A 13,932-nucleotide genomic window follows, 5' to 3' on the forward strand; every position below is an offset into this window, starting at 1 on the left:
TCTGCCTATTTGGTACTCTTCAATTACATCCCCCTGCCAGGCTTGTAACATTTGTGAAGCCCAGAGAAAAAGGCCCACTTATTATGTATCTAAATAGCTAAAAGTTATCAATGGAACTAACAGACTGTTAAATACAATACATTTTAGCCTCCCATCTCACTGAATATATTCAGACTAACCTGTAAGGTCAAGATTGAATTTTGAATTCTCAGATTCTTCAGCTATACTGGAGCATGACTGTAGTGTGAGGTGAGATGGTCACAGTCAATGCAACAGAACCGAGAGTCCAGAAATAGGCCAATGCAAATACAGACAGCTGATCTTTGACAAAGTGGCAAATGCAATTTAGTGGAGAAAGTGTAATCTTTTTCATAAATGTTGCCAGAACAACGAAACTTCCATTTGCCAGAAAATAAAATGAGATTGGATCCATATCTTGCATATTATTAAAAAATTACCTCAAAATAGATCATAGATCTAAATATGAAACCTAAAACACTTCCCACTTTTAGAAGAGAACATAAGAGGAAATTCTTGGTGACCTTAGATTAGGCAAAGATTCCTTAGATGTGATACCAAAAGCACTATCCATGAAAGAAAATAATGGATATGTTGGACTACATCAAAAGACAATGAAAGACAAGCCATAGACTGGAAGAAAGTATCTGTGAATTAGATATCTGGTAAAGAACTGCTATCCAGAATATTTAAAGAACTCAACACTAAAGAATAAGAAATAAACAACTCAATTTTTGCAAATGGGCAAAAGTTTTCAACAGACACTTCACCAAAGAAGATTTATGGACAGCTAGTAAGCATATGAAAAGATGCCCAACATCATTAGTCATTAGAGAAATGCAAGTTAAAACCACAGTAGGATACAAGTACACTATCTATTATAATGGTTAAAACTAAAGGACTGACCATACCAAGTGTTGACAAGTGGCAGAATGGGAACTCTCATAAACTGCTGATGGGAATGTAAATTATTTGGCAAACATTTGGCAGTTTCTTAAGAAGTTAAATATATGCCAACCGCATGATCCAGCCATTTCATTCTTAGGTATTTACCCAAGAGAAATAACAGCATATATCCTTTCAAAGACCTGCCCACGAATGTTCATAGAAGCTTTATTTGTAATAATCAAAAACTGCAAACAACCCAAACATCCATCAACAGGTGAGAGGATAAAAAATGGACTACAATCAGCAATGACAACTAATGAATTATTTACGCATGCAACAAGACAAAACAATTCTTTGTTTCTATGAAAAGCGCTTTACAGCTTGCTAATATTCTACATTTCCTAATGTATGAAGCCATGGACTGAATGTTTGTGTCCCCCTAAAATTCACTGCTGAAGCCCTAATTCCCAATGTGATGGTATTTGGAGGTGGGAGTCTTTGGCAGATAATTAGGTCATGAGGGTGGAGCCCTCATGTGGTATTAGTGCTCTTATAGGAAGAGACACAAGAGAGATGATCTCTCTTTCCGCCATGTGAGGATATGGTAAGAAGGCATCCTTCTGCAAACTAGGAAGAGGGTGAGCCAGGAACTGCACGGGCGGCATCTTGATCTTGGACTTCCCAGCCTCCAAAATTGTAAAAATAAATTTCTGCTGTTTAAGCCCCCCAGTCTATAGTTTTTTTGTTGCAGCAGCCCAAATTGACTAAGATATATGGATAGAGTCATCTCATGATAACACGACTGTCATTTTATACAGTCTAGACCAGGGGTCGGCAAACTTTTTATGTGAAGAGCCATATAGTAAATGTCTTAGACTTGGCGGGCTGCATGGTCTCCGTCACCACTATTCCATTCTGACCTTGTAGCACAAAAGCAGCCACAGACAATACGTAAACGAAGGGGTGTGGCAGTGTTCCAACAAAACTTTATTTACAAAAACAGACCGTGGGTAGATTTGGCCCACTGGATGTAGGCTTCCAACCTCTGGTTTAGACTATTAGGACTAATGTGAATCTTTTAACCTTCTCCCTGTTTGATTTGTTGGCTTTGGGTCCTACTGGCCATTTGCCTAACCCATTGATCCTGGTATCAGGGAAGGTATTAATGTATCTCAGCCATCTCTGTGGTGCCAAGAAGCCTGGGCACTTACAGTTATCTGGAGACGTTTTCAGTGTCAGTGAGCAGGTTCTTTATCTGAAAAGATGCCCAAAGCCTACAAGAAGTGTGTTGGATTAAACATGACTGCAAATTCCTTGTCATGTCCATGGAGAGAGGGAATTTACTTCTGCTCCCTTTGGGTCTGGGCTGGCCTTGTGACTGCTTTCACCAATAGAATGTGATGGAAGTGATGCTGTACCAGTTCTGGGACTAAACCTTAAAAAACCCTTATAAGTTTCTGATTTTTGTACTTTTGGGAGCCCTGAGCCACCACGTAAGTCATTTGCTTATCTTACGAAGATTCCATAAGGTGAGATCACATGGCAAACCTGTGTGAAGAGCTGAGGCCCTGAGACTAGATGGAGAGAGAGAAGCCCAGCAGTGCCAGCATCCAAGCTAAGCTCAGTGTTTCAGCCATCCCTATCAAGACATAAGAATGGGCCATCTTGGATGTTGGAAGTCAAGCCACAGATAACGGAAGACCCAGCAACATGATGTGCAGAAGAACTGCTCAGATCATTCTAGTCAACCAAGATACTAAATCGTTTCACGCCACTGAGTCTGGATAGCTGAGACAAGGAGCTAGGAACACTGAATGAGAGCTCTATCTCAAGGAAGGGATTAGAGAAAATTAATGATTCTCAAAGTTGGTTCTAAGAGATGCATATAGGTGTCCACAAAATAAGAGCATAGAGTTTCATGTTCAAATAAGATTGAAAACCATCTTGTGAGTCAAGATGAAATAGGTTCATTTATTGCAGAACTTCTAAGAGACTTTAAGATGTACGTTTAATAATAAATATTGTTAAACTCCAAGAGGGGGATATAAAATTTGCCTGTGACTTTTTTTTTAAAGTGTACTTATTCACATCCTGAGGAAGGATTCCCAGAAGAGACGATGTCTAAGCTGTGTCCTGACCAAGAATTAAAGTCTGGGAGATGCTGGACGAGATGGTCTCTAAGCTTATTTCCAGCTCTAAAATGTCATTACCTAGAATCCATTATGAAATGGCCTCTCTTAGCATTATTAGATAGCTAATACAAGAAGTGGAGCGAGCACACGGAGTTCCTGGTGGATATCCAAACCTCACACAGTCTTCACTCAGTTCTACTCATTATGGAGAAAGGCTTCTGCTTTGAGCCACCCAAATACTTTTGACCTCCAATCCTAATCAGTGCCTTAAAATGACAATATGGTCATTAAGGATGGGAGAAAACCCCAAATCATAATTTAATGGGGTGAGACTGCAGCAAAAACTTTATACAAATTAAGCTTGTCTCATTTGCTATCATATCCCAAAATAATATCCTCTCTCCAATAACTCTGGTCCCTCAACTTGAAAATAGACTCAATTGGCTTCTCTTTCTGGAACTAATAAAAATAAAAGTGAAAACAGCATCACACCATCCACTCTCATCTACCTGTTAGGATATTATCTTTTTTTTTTTTTTTTAAAGATTGGCACCTGAGCTAACATCTGTTGCCAATCTTCTTTTTTTCTCTCTCTTCTTCTTCTCCCCAAAGCCCCCCAGCACATGGTTGTATATTTTAGTTGCAGCTCCTTCTGATTCTGCTATCTGGGACGCCACCTCAGCACAGTTTGATGAATGGTGCCATGTCTGTGCCCAGGATCCGAACCAGCAATCTGGGCCGCCGGAAGCAGAGCTCGTGAACTTAACCACTTGGCCACCTGGGCGGCCCCTAGGATATTATCTTAATTGCCTTACTTGACATCTCAGCACCAAATATGTTGAATTAATTGTCCACAGTTTGCATTTCTTCCCTCAGTTCCCATTTACTCTACAATCTACTGCAATTTGGCCCCCTTCTTTCACTCTTTCTCAATTGCTTTCGAAAATGGCATCTTTTCCCAAGTGATCTCATCAAATTCCAAACTTTCAACTCTTACCCTATATAACGTGACTGAGAGTAAGGAGTGTTCTTATATCTATACTCCAGCTCACCTCCTGCCAACCATAAGTCCAATACTCGAACTCCAGACCCATAATAGCAATGACTATTTCTACCTGAATATCACAGAGGTATAAAGAAACTTCTCCACTCTCAACAACAACATCAAATCTGCCCAAGTATTAGTTCATTGTTTCAACTAATACTTGTTGAGCACCTACTCTGGATCAAGAACTTTGCTAGGCGTTAGATTCTAACAGGGATCAGGACTCCACCCTTGAGGGGCTTATGATCCAGTGGTGAAGATAGATAACCAAAGAATTATACGAAAAAATGTGAGTTTCTATGGGAGCACCCAGCAGGGACACTTCATTCAACTTTGATAGTGGTGATGAGGGGTTGGAGGAGGGTGGGATAAAGGCCTCCCAGGGAAAGAAAATGACTAAGTTGAATCTTTAAGGATAGTAGAGCAGGTAAAGGGGAAGAGAAGAGCAGTAGGCCAGAAGAAGTACCTTGTAGGGGGACTCATAGGGAAGAGAATAAGTTACATGCTCAGGGAACAGCAAGTCATTCTGCGTGGCTGGATCAGGAAGCGATGGCAGGTGATGAGCCACAGATGAGCAGAGCAGGTGGAGGAAGAGCCTCCTTTACAGGACCCGAATTCATTGATCACTTAGGAATTGCGCAACAATCGCGTGTTTTGTTTTTGTGCTTTACTTGTAGACGGATTGTTTTAAATACATATGCCATCTTTCTAATAACGTTAAACATACTTCTACCCCATGGCCCAGCAAGTCTAGTCTCAAGTACTTACCCAAGAGAAAGAAAAACATACGTCCACACAAAGACTTGTACAAGAATGTTCGAAGCAGCCTTATTTGTAATAGCCACAAACTGGAAAGAACCCAAATGTCCATCAATGGGAGAATGAATAAACAAATTGTGGTATATTTATACAATGGAATAACACACTAATAAAACAGAGCAAACTACTGAGATATACAATAACACGTTTGATCCTCAAAATCACTATGTTGAGCACGATAAAGACAGACACAGGTCACATAACGCATGATTCCACTGATACAAAGTTCAAGAACAGGGAAATGTATTATGGTGAAAGAAATCAGAGAATGGTTGCTCTGGGTGTTGGAGTGGATGGGGAAGGGAGTATTAACAGGAAACAGAGGGAAATTCTTGGGGTGATAGAAGTGTTCTCTCTCCTGTTTTAGGTGTGGTTACACCGGTTTATTCAAAGCTCATTGAATTAAACACTATGATCTGTGCATTTTATTGAATGGTAATTATGTTTTAGTTTTTAAAAAATGCCAACAAGGGGGCCAGCCCCACGGCCTAATGGTTAAGTTCAGCACTCTCTACTTTGGCTGTCCGAGTGCAAACCTACACCACTCACTGGGGCCATATTATGTTGGTGACCCACATACAAAATAGAGAAAGACTGGCACAGATATTAGATCAGGGTGATTCTTCCACAAGCAAAAAAGAGGAAGATTGGCACAGATGTTAGCTCAGGATGACTCTTCCTCAGCAAAGAAAAAAAAAAGTGCCAACAGGAATATTTCTTTCAAGAGCCTAGGGGTAGCAACATGGTTTGCCCACACTAAAGCTGCTCAAGTCTCGTGACGTGGTAGGTTGCAATATAATGACTCCAAAATATATTTTCAAAGATGTAGAAGAGAAACATAAATACAAAGAAGAAGTGAAAAAGTTATTCAAAAAGATGATAAAGCATAACTACTTCAATTTAATTGAAATGTGGAGAGATGTTTTGGAACTTTACGATTAATAAAAACTGAGAAATCAATCAAAATCCATCCTGACTTGGCACATATGAAGAGTACTTCTTTTGTCACCTATGAATTAATTTATTAAAGCCCTGAGAAGAAATTCAGATGAAAATTAATGTACTAAGAAAGAAAATTGAGTGATAAAATCAATAGAAATTATTTTGACATCAAGAAGTAAATTGTAACAAACGCATTTTTCAGATAACACAAAGAGCAGTAATTCATTAACAGGAAGAGGGAAGTTTTGAATTAAAGTACTGATTAGGCTCTTTATTCTTTGATAATCTAGTTAATGGGAGAGGAGTGAGTCATGTGAACTTATTGGAAAAATATCTAAATTTCTTTCAAATTAGATATATAATACTGACATTGACAGAGAGGAAAATCAAATTCACAATATACCATTACAAGGACACCAATGACGAGCTGGTTTACAAGTATCATCAACTGAAAGAGTATTTAAAACTAATCACACAAGAAAATTTTCAATGTCCTGAAATCTTACAGCTCCTACAGCTCACATAGGAAAGAAACTTGAGGATTTTCTGTACTTGACAACAATCCTGAAAATTAACTTATAATTATGGGTGAGTTGTGAACCAGAAACAAAAATTTCAATCAACCATACCAGAGGAATGAGTGAATTATCATTTTATTCTCTCTACGGGAGATGATATCACGAAAAATACAAATGGAAGAATTGCCAGACTATAGGTTTGCTTAAGAAGCTGTCTAGTCCGGCAGCACCACCATTCTCCCATCCCAACAGATGTGATCCTATTTTTAAAGACTTCTGGGAATGGGAGATCCCCTCACCTCCCCTAGCAACCGGTTCCGATGTTTACCAACACTTGCTTCCAGGGAGAGTGGTGCTCTGAGCCTGGCTAGAGCATTTCCACATGTTTCTATGTGTTGGTGTTTTGCTTTGTTCCCATTTCCTCTTTTAGGATTTATTTTATTCCCTCACTCCTTTGATTTTTTTTCCATTAATTTTGCCCGTAGACATCTTTTTATAAAATAAAAATGGAATTTAAAATGACCAAAATCTAAAGTAAAAGCAAAACAGACAGAATATTATTTTAGATGTCACACATACTTGAGATGGAATTGAATTTTAGCTTAAATTTTATGCAAATGGTACCCAGGCCTTTGATATACTGCTCCTGTCTGTGTTTATTAGACATACACTTGTGAATTTGGGGGAGTAGAGGACATATATCATTTTCTTAAAACACATTACATTTTGGTAGCTTTAAACATTTAAAAATGTTTATAATTTTGTTTTAGTCTTTAGTCTCTTCTGAATGCTCTCCAAATTTCCATAGTTTTCCTTAAGTTGATGAGTTCTGAACTGGAAATGAAAAGAAGTCTGAATGGTGCTAATTTCTTGGGCAGAACACTTTTCATTTCTGCCTCACTAATTTAAAGTGTTTGCCCCTGCACCCATCTATACACCTATGTAGCTGACCAATGATGCTTCAACATCCAGCTGGTCAAGTTTTATATGACAGGTGTGATTTGACAGGTGCCAGGAAAATGGTATTGTTTTGAAATTGTTCTCATTATCATGTACCTGACTGCTTGAATTCCACTGTGAGTGATTCATTTAATTGGACATGTTTCTTTGTGGACTCTTTTAAAATGGAAGAACTCTCTAGAATTATAAGACTTTAATCAGGGGCCAGCCCTGTGGCCAAGTGGTTAAGTTCGTGCACTCCACTTTGGTGGCCCAGGGTTTCAGTGGTTCGGATCCTGGGTGTGGACCTAGCACCGCTCATCAAGCCATGCTGAGGTGGTGTCCCACATAGCAGAACTAGAAGGAACTAAAACTAGAATATGCAACTATGTATTAGGGGTTTTGGGGTGAAGAAGAAGGAGAGAAAAAAAGAAGAAGAAAAAGATTGACAACAGATGTTAGCTCAGGGACAATCCTAAAAAAAAAAAAAAGACTTTAATCAATTTACTCTAAGAAATCACAACCGCTCAGAAGCACTGGGCGTCTGGTAGGTGGCTGGGAATGGAGAGATAGAGAGAGGTTGACCGCAAGCCCTAGTTAACCCTGGACTGTCTTGGTTCATGCCAATGGCCCAGGCATATTTATTTAGAGCTTCTCTTCTTACTCTCAAACGTGTGGTCACCTTAGTAGTGTCAACCAAAGAGGCAAACAGCAAGCGCAGTTGTGAGGAGTCTTGGGCACAGCATCCAGGCCCTTAGACCCGGGCTGGAGTCTCCGCTCTCTCGCTTGCTGGCTGGATGACTACGGGTCACTCTTATTGAACTGTCTTACTCTCAGCCTCCCCGTTGACAAACACGGACTCAATATAAACTCTCTTTTGGATACATCTGGTAATGATGCGTCATTACTATGGGTAACTCCCGTTTTGTCCAGGCTTGGCATTTCTAAACTATCCAAATCTACCAAGACACAGAAACTTTTCTACTCTTTATCTTATTATTTGCATTCACTTCTAATTGTTTTCCTAAATTTCACCCTTTAAACTTTCTTTTATACGAACCAAGAAGACTGATTGCACTTAGAATCTATGCCACCATGTTCAGCACTTACTTTCATCTTCATCAACGTATTGGCTATCATTCTGTGTGTTAACTTTGTCCTTCCTACCTTATTGCAACACTCTTGAAAGCAATAAGACTCCTGTCGCCTTTCCCAGAACCTAGAACAAGAAAGAAAGGAAGGAAGGAAGGAAGAAAGGATGGAAGGAAGGAAGGAAGGAAGAAAGAAGGAACTGCCGGATCCACGTGGCTTCACTGAGTTAAAACTCCAGACTGTGTATCACTCTCAAATTATTTTACCTGAGGATAAAAGGTGCTAAAATTGTTGCCATTTAGTAAAGGGTGTCAAATAACCTAAAAGAGATCTAAACATTCTTAAAAAGTGTAGGAATTGCATCCTTCTGGACTGAGATCCAAAATAAAAACAACTTTGATACTGACAATTTCTTTGCAACACAAACGAAGAGAATGAGTCTGCCTTGAACTAGAGGAAACTTCTACAGAGCTCAAGCTGTATGTCTGTGGTCCACTGGGTCCTTAGCCTTGTCGCTGGGCCTGCCAATCAAGACACTGAGGAGAGTGCTTTTTTGGCAGCCAAGCCCTGGCTACTTGAAATGAGGCAGCCATCACCAAAGCATTTCAGAGGCCAGACACCAGATGGTAATAATACATTTCAACTATGAGAAGTTTGGATCCGAAAGCTAAAGGTGAAGGTCTTATCTCATTTGTCAAATGGTGTAATTCATTATTAAATCAAGACAAACCAGTTAACACCTGAAGTGTAATTTTGGTTGCTATTTATAACGCACTCACCGGTTCAATTGTCTTGACTGGCTTATTTAATCGTGTGTAGCATTTCACAAAAAGCTTAGGGAGAGCTGGGAAACGGCCTACACAAATCACAGTTTTGGAGAAATCAAAACTCTTCTTCGTGTGCCAATTAAACCTTAGCAGGTTTGAGTTACTAGATGAAATGATGTATGATGTAAAATAATTAGAAGCAGGAAACTCTCCAGGTAAATTCAGCGAGCTTTGACAACATGGGTGGGATTTTGGTGCCATCCATTTTTTGAATGAAAGTGAACACATATCCAGGTTCACAAAAAGAGAGGGTGGTCATAAATGAGTCAGTCAATTTCTTAAAACATTGATACCAAAAGAGAAAACAAATATGTCAGCCGACCAGGATATCACCACTGGGAACTCTCCACACATTGCTTGCTGAGAAGTGAATGAGTTTAGTCTTGAAGAAACTTTAAGGATGAAATCTTGATAACTCTGGCACTGACTTTGGAAAGAAGAGAGAACGTGATCCACCTGTACTGAGCGTTTCAGAGCTACCACACTGCTTACCAGTGGGGTCCTCGTCACCTTTCTTTGTCATCAGCAGCAGCAGCATCACGGCTAATATGGATTCAGCACTTCCTTTGTGCCAGGCACTGTTCTAAGAATTTCTACCTGTTTTCATTCATCTTATCCTCTCAAAAATTCTTGGAAGTAGGTACTCTTACTATGCCCATTATACAGATGAGGAAGCTGAGGTCGCACAGACAGGAAGAAGTGTAGAATCCTGGACTTGGAAGGGGACTGAGGTCTCACCTTGTTCAACTCCCAGTTTATAAACAAGGGTATATACAGCCCTTGATTAATGCCTTGCTCAGAGTCACATAAAAAGTTAGTGGCAGGGCCACAAATACTTATGTAAACAACAAGCATATATTAAGTGCTTACTGTACGTCACTTAACCCTTACAATAACACTATGAAATAAATACTGTTTTCCAAATTTTGCAGAAAAATAGGCTCTTAGATGTTAAGGTACTTGGGCAAATCAACCTCAGGTAAATGAGGGTGTAGAGATTTGAACCCCAGTCTATCGCTAGAGGTCTTAATGTCAGTAGACTGACTCTCAGACAGGAGCACCTCTTCTCTCCATGTGCTTTCCCTGCACTAGGAGGCTTCCTATTTACATAAACAGGTGTTTTGTTTTTTTTTTTTTTTTGGTGAGGAAGACTGGCCCTGAGCAAACATCTGTGCCAGTCTTCCTCTATTTTGTGTGTGGGACACTGCCACAGCATGGCTTGATGAGTGGCATGTAGGTCTGCATCAGGATCCGAACCCGCAAACCCCAGGCCACTGATGCCCCGTGTGTGAACTTAACCACTATTCCTCTGGCCAGGCCCCTAAACAGCTGCATTTTAATCCCTGACCTTGTTAGGTCTCACAAGGGAAGAAGTCATTCACAGAATCTTGGAATGACTAAGAAATAAGCCAAAATGAGTGACAGCTCCTTTTCTAAGTTCTGAAGCACAGAAACCAGTAAGAGTCTTTCAGTTTATTCTACATAAAATTAAATTTTGATGATAATGGAAAAATTCAACCATATCTTTATGCTTTCAGAAGCTCTGATATTTAAAATCATGCGGATTTTCTTCATTCCTGGTTTCATTTAGGTTTTTTGGGTGCATTTTGCAAACACTGAGATTATATTTATATGAATGCAATAAGCTTAGTGATGGATCCTGGATTCTCTTATTGAGAATTTAAACTTAAATGCAGTTGTCCTGATCTTTTTTGCTTCCTCAAATTTTATCCTCACCATGAAATTTAATATTTTCCATCATGTATATTTTATTTTTTTGAAATAACATCATGGTTTAATTTAATAAAAGATGAGTTTTAAAGGTGACAATTGGCTATTTGTTTTTAGTATATTTCCAAGTTTATACATATTTGGTTAACAAATATTATTAAGAATGCTTTTCGAAATGAGAAATACACACACTATTTACTAAAGAGAAGATTTTACATAATCTTCTGAGATTTTACGTAATCACTATTTTTTTCTTGTTATATACACATGAAGCTGTCAGTGCTCTAAGCTGCCCAGCCAAATATCACATTTTCTGTGTAAAGGGGAAAAATTGAAAAATTAGATTTGCAAAAGCAAAGCAAATTTGGGAGTTGCTTCATTAACATGGAGATATGATTTGAATTCATTAAGTATCTGCTAATAAGAGAAAGGTACCCTTTATAGAGATTTAGAAGGCTGTTATTTTCACCCATCTACTCCGATAATACAACGCGTGTTCTAAGACAAGTGGGGGTGGTGACCAGGGCCTTCATTTATCTGAAATTAGAAGTGCCCATAATGGGTTGGCAGGGCTGTGGGCAGCATTGTGTGTTTCCCCGTTCTCTCTAATTAGCCATAGAAAAATGTGAAGAATAGCACCCACATTATCCAAAGTCGCTTTAGGATTTGCTACCTTAAAAACTGTTTTCCTTTTCTTATGTTCGATATGTATAATTATGCTTTCAGAAAGCCCTCTGCTTTGGAATTCTCTCCTTGCTGACCTGCCACCCAGTTGCAAGTCATATTCAGCAGCCACCACTTATTTACTGAAGGTTCTTTGTTGGGAAAAGTTTTTTAAATTAATTAATAGACTATATCAGATAGATTTTTTCATCTCAAGTGTATATCCCCTTCTTTGCAAATCACCTACCCCATAAATGAACTTTCCTCTGGTTCCTGGTTGTTTCTCTTACATCATCTCTTACGACTTTCTTTTGGGCTCCCACCTCCCCTGTCCAGCCACATTTGACCTCTCAGTTCCTCACGGCACCCACTTCTTCTCATCTTAGGGATTTTACACTTTCAGTTCCTTCTTCCCGGGACACTCTTTTCCTGCTCTTCATCAGTCAGTTCTCAGCCTAAATGTCAATTCCGAAGATACCCCACCCCCATTCAGTATTGCTCTACCCTATCTATTTCCTGTGTATCAATTACCTTGTTTTATTCTTCGTGCTATTTTCCATGATTCAGAATTGTCTATTTGTTAACTTGTCTGTTATCAGGTCCCCAACAAGAATGTGAGCCCCACAGAGCCAGAGGCCTCATCTGTTTTGTTCACCCCTCCATCTCTCTAGCTACCAAACGGTGCCCAGCACATGGGTACTTGATATGTTATTTTTGGAACAAATAATTAGAGAGATTGAGAGAGAGAGAGATGATAGATATCCTCACTCAAAAACTAATCTATGGAGATAGAAGTTAGAATATTGATTACCTCGGGGGTATATTAACCAGAAAGGGGCCGAAGGGAGCATTGCAGAATGTTAAAAATATTCTCCATCTTGATCAGAGTAATGGTTACACAAACATGCATATATATGCAAAAATTAATCTAGCTGTATACTTACAATTTGTTTGAGTACCTAAATTTTAACAATACTGTGTGTCAATCCATCAGGGGCTGGTCTAGCTGTGTGACATTTGGTAAGCTTTGTACCACTGGTGGTTGGGTCAGGCATCTCAAACGCCCAGCACAAAATGATTGTTGGAAAATAATCATTGCCTTAAAGGACAAAGCTAAGATCAACAACAGAACAGTTGTCTTCTCAAAGCCACATATTATTCTTTTAAAGTGGCTCTGCTTTAACTATGACCTTAGCCAAGTCATCAGGAGTCTCATACTTTTCAGTAGTCGTGTCATGACTTGTGCACAGAACCCAGAAAAGAGAAGAAGGCAGGAGAAAACATGAAATTTTTACTAGGAGTAAAAAACTCAGAGAATTTATTCACCACAATACATGGCACAGTCTCTCCTGGTTGAGGATTCCACAGTCTAGATCAGGAGAAATGATCATGAAACAATGATAGGTAAAATCAGAGGGCAGTGGGGGGACCGAGAAGAATGGCAGTTTGGTAGAACAGAAGGTTTCGACATACTCGTCTATATGTGCAAGAATGTCAATGGAAAATGACATACTGGAGAAGGAGTTCCTTTATGAAAATCTCTTTTAAAAAGATGTAATACAAATAATTAACTTTCGAATACTCTTATACTCTATGAAAATCAATGAGGATGGTCTCATCTGGATAAGCGGACTTTCGAATCATTGAATCTTAACCCTCTTGAGTACAAACTATTTTCAAAATGATTCTTTCTCTTGTGGAAATCTTTCTAAACAGATCATGGAAAAGTTTCCTCTCCTCCTTGTACAGAATGTATTGCCGCAACAAAGTCCCCTCTCTGTGGTTTGGGTTCATGAAGCACATTGATGGTTCCACGGCACTGTCTCAGAAGTTCCTGTGTTGTTATCCCGGTGACAGCCAGGTGAACCCTCCCAGCTGCACATCTACACAATTTCGGTATGCTCCTTCCTTGCCGAGAGCACTCGCCTCTGGGTCTGAGACAACATCCTCTACCAGCACGTCCTCTCTTTGATGCGACTTGCTACCTTATTTTACATAAAATTTCTAGTCAAGGACCTAAATCACTGTGCAAGACAACTATCTCACTTGGTTTTTTTTCCTCTTCTAACTCAAGGCTCAAAGCTACGTAAAAAAGGGTCAAATCTATCAGTGGTCTGACCAACAGCTAGATTGGGAATGGGTCAAGTCACTATTCTCAGAAATCCTAAAAGTTTAAGGACTTAGGTACCAGTAAAAGACTTTATTGGCTAAATTCAAGGGAAACACATTTTCCCCCTTAAGTGTTTTAAGGGTGATAACGAGAAACAGCTCTTCTCGTTTCTGAGCACATAGTGTATCTAATTTATATGGCATAGGTT

The sequence above is a fragment of the Equus przewalskii genome, chromosome 32 (genome assembly GCF_037783145.1).
Source record: "Equus przewalskii isolate Varuska chromosome 32, EquPr2, whole genome shotgun sequence".
In the NCBI taxonomy this organism is placed as follows: Eukaryota; Metazoa; Chordata; class Mammalia; order Perissodactyla; family Equidae; genus Equus; species Equus przewalskii.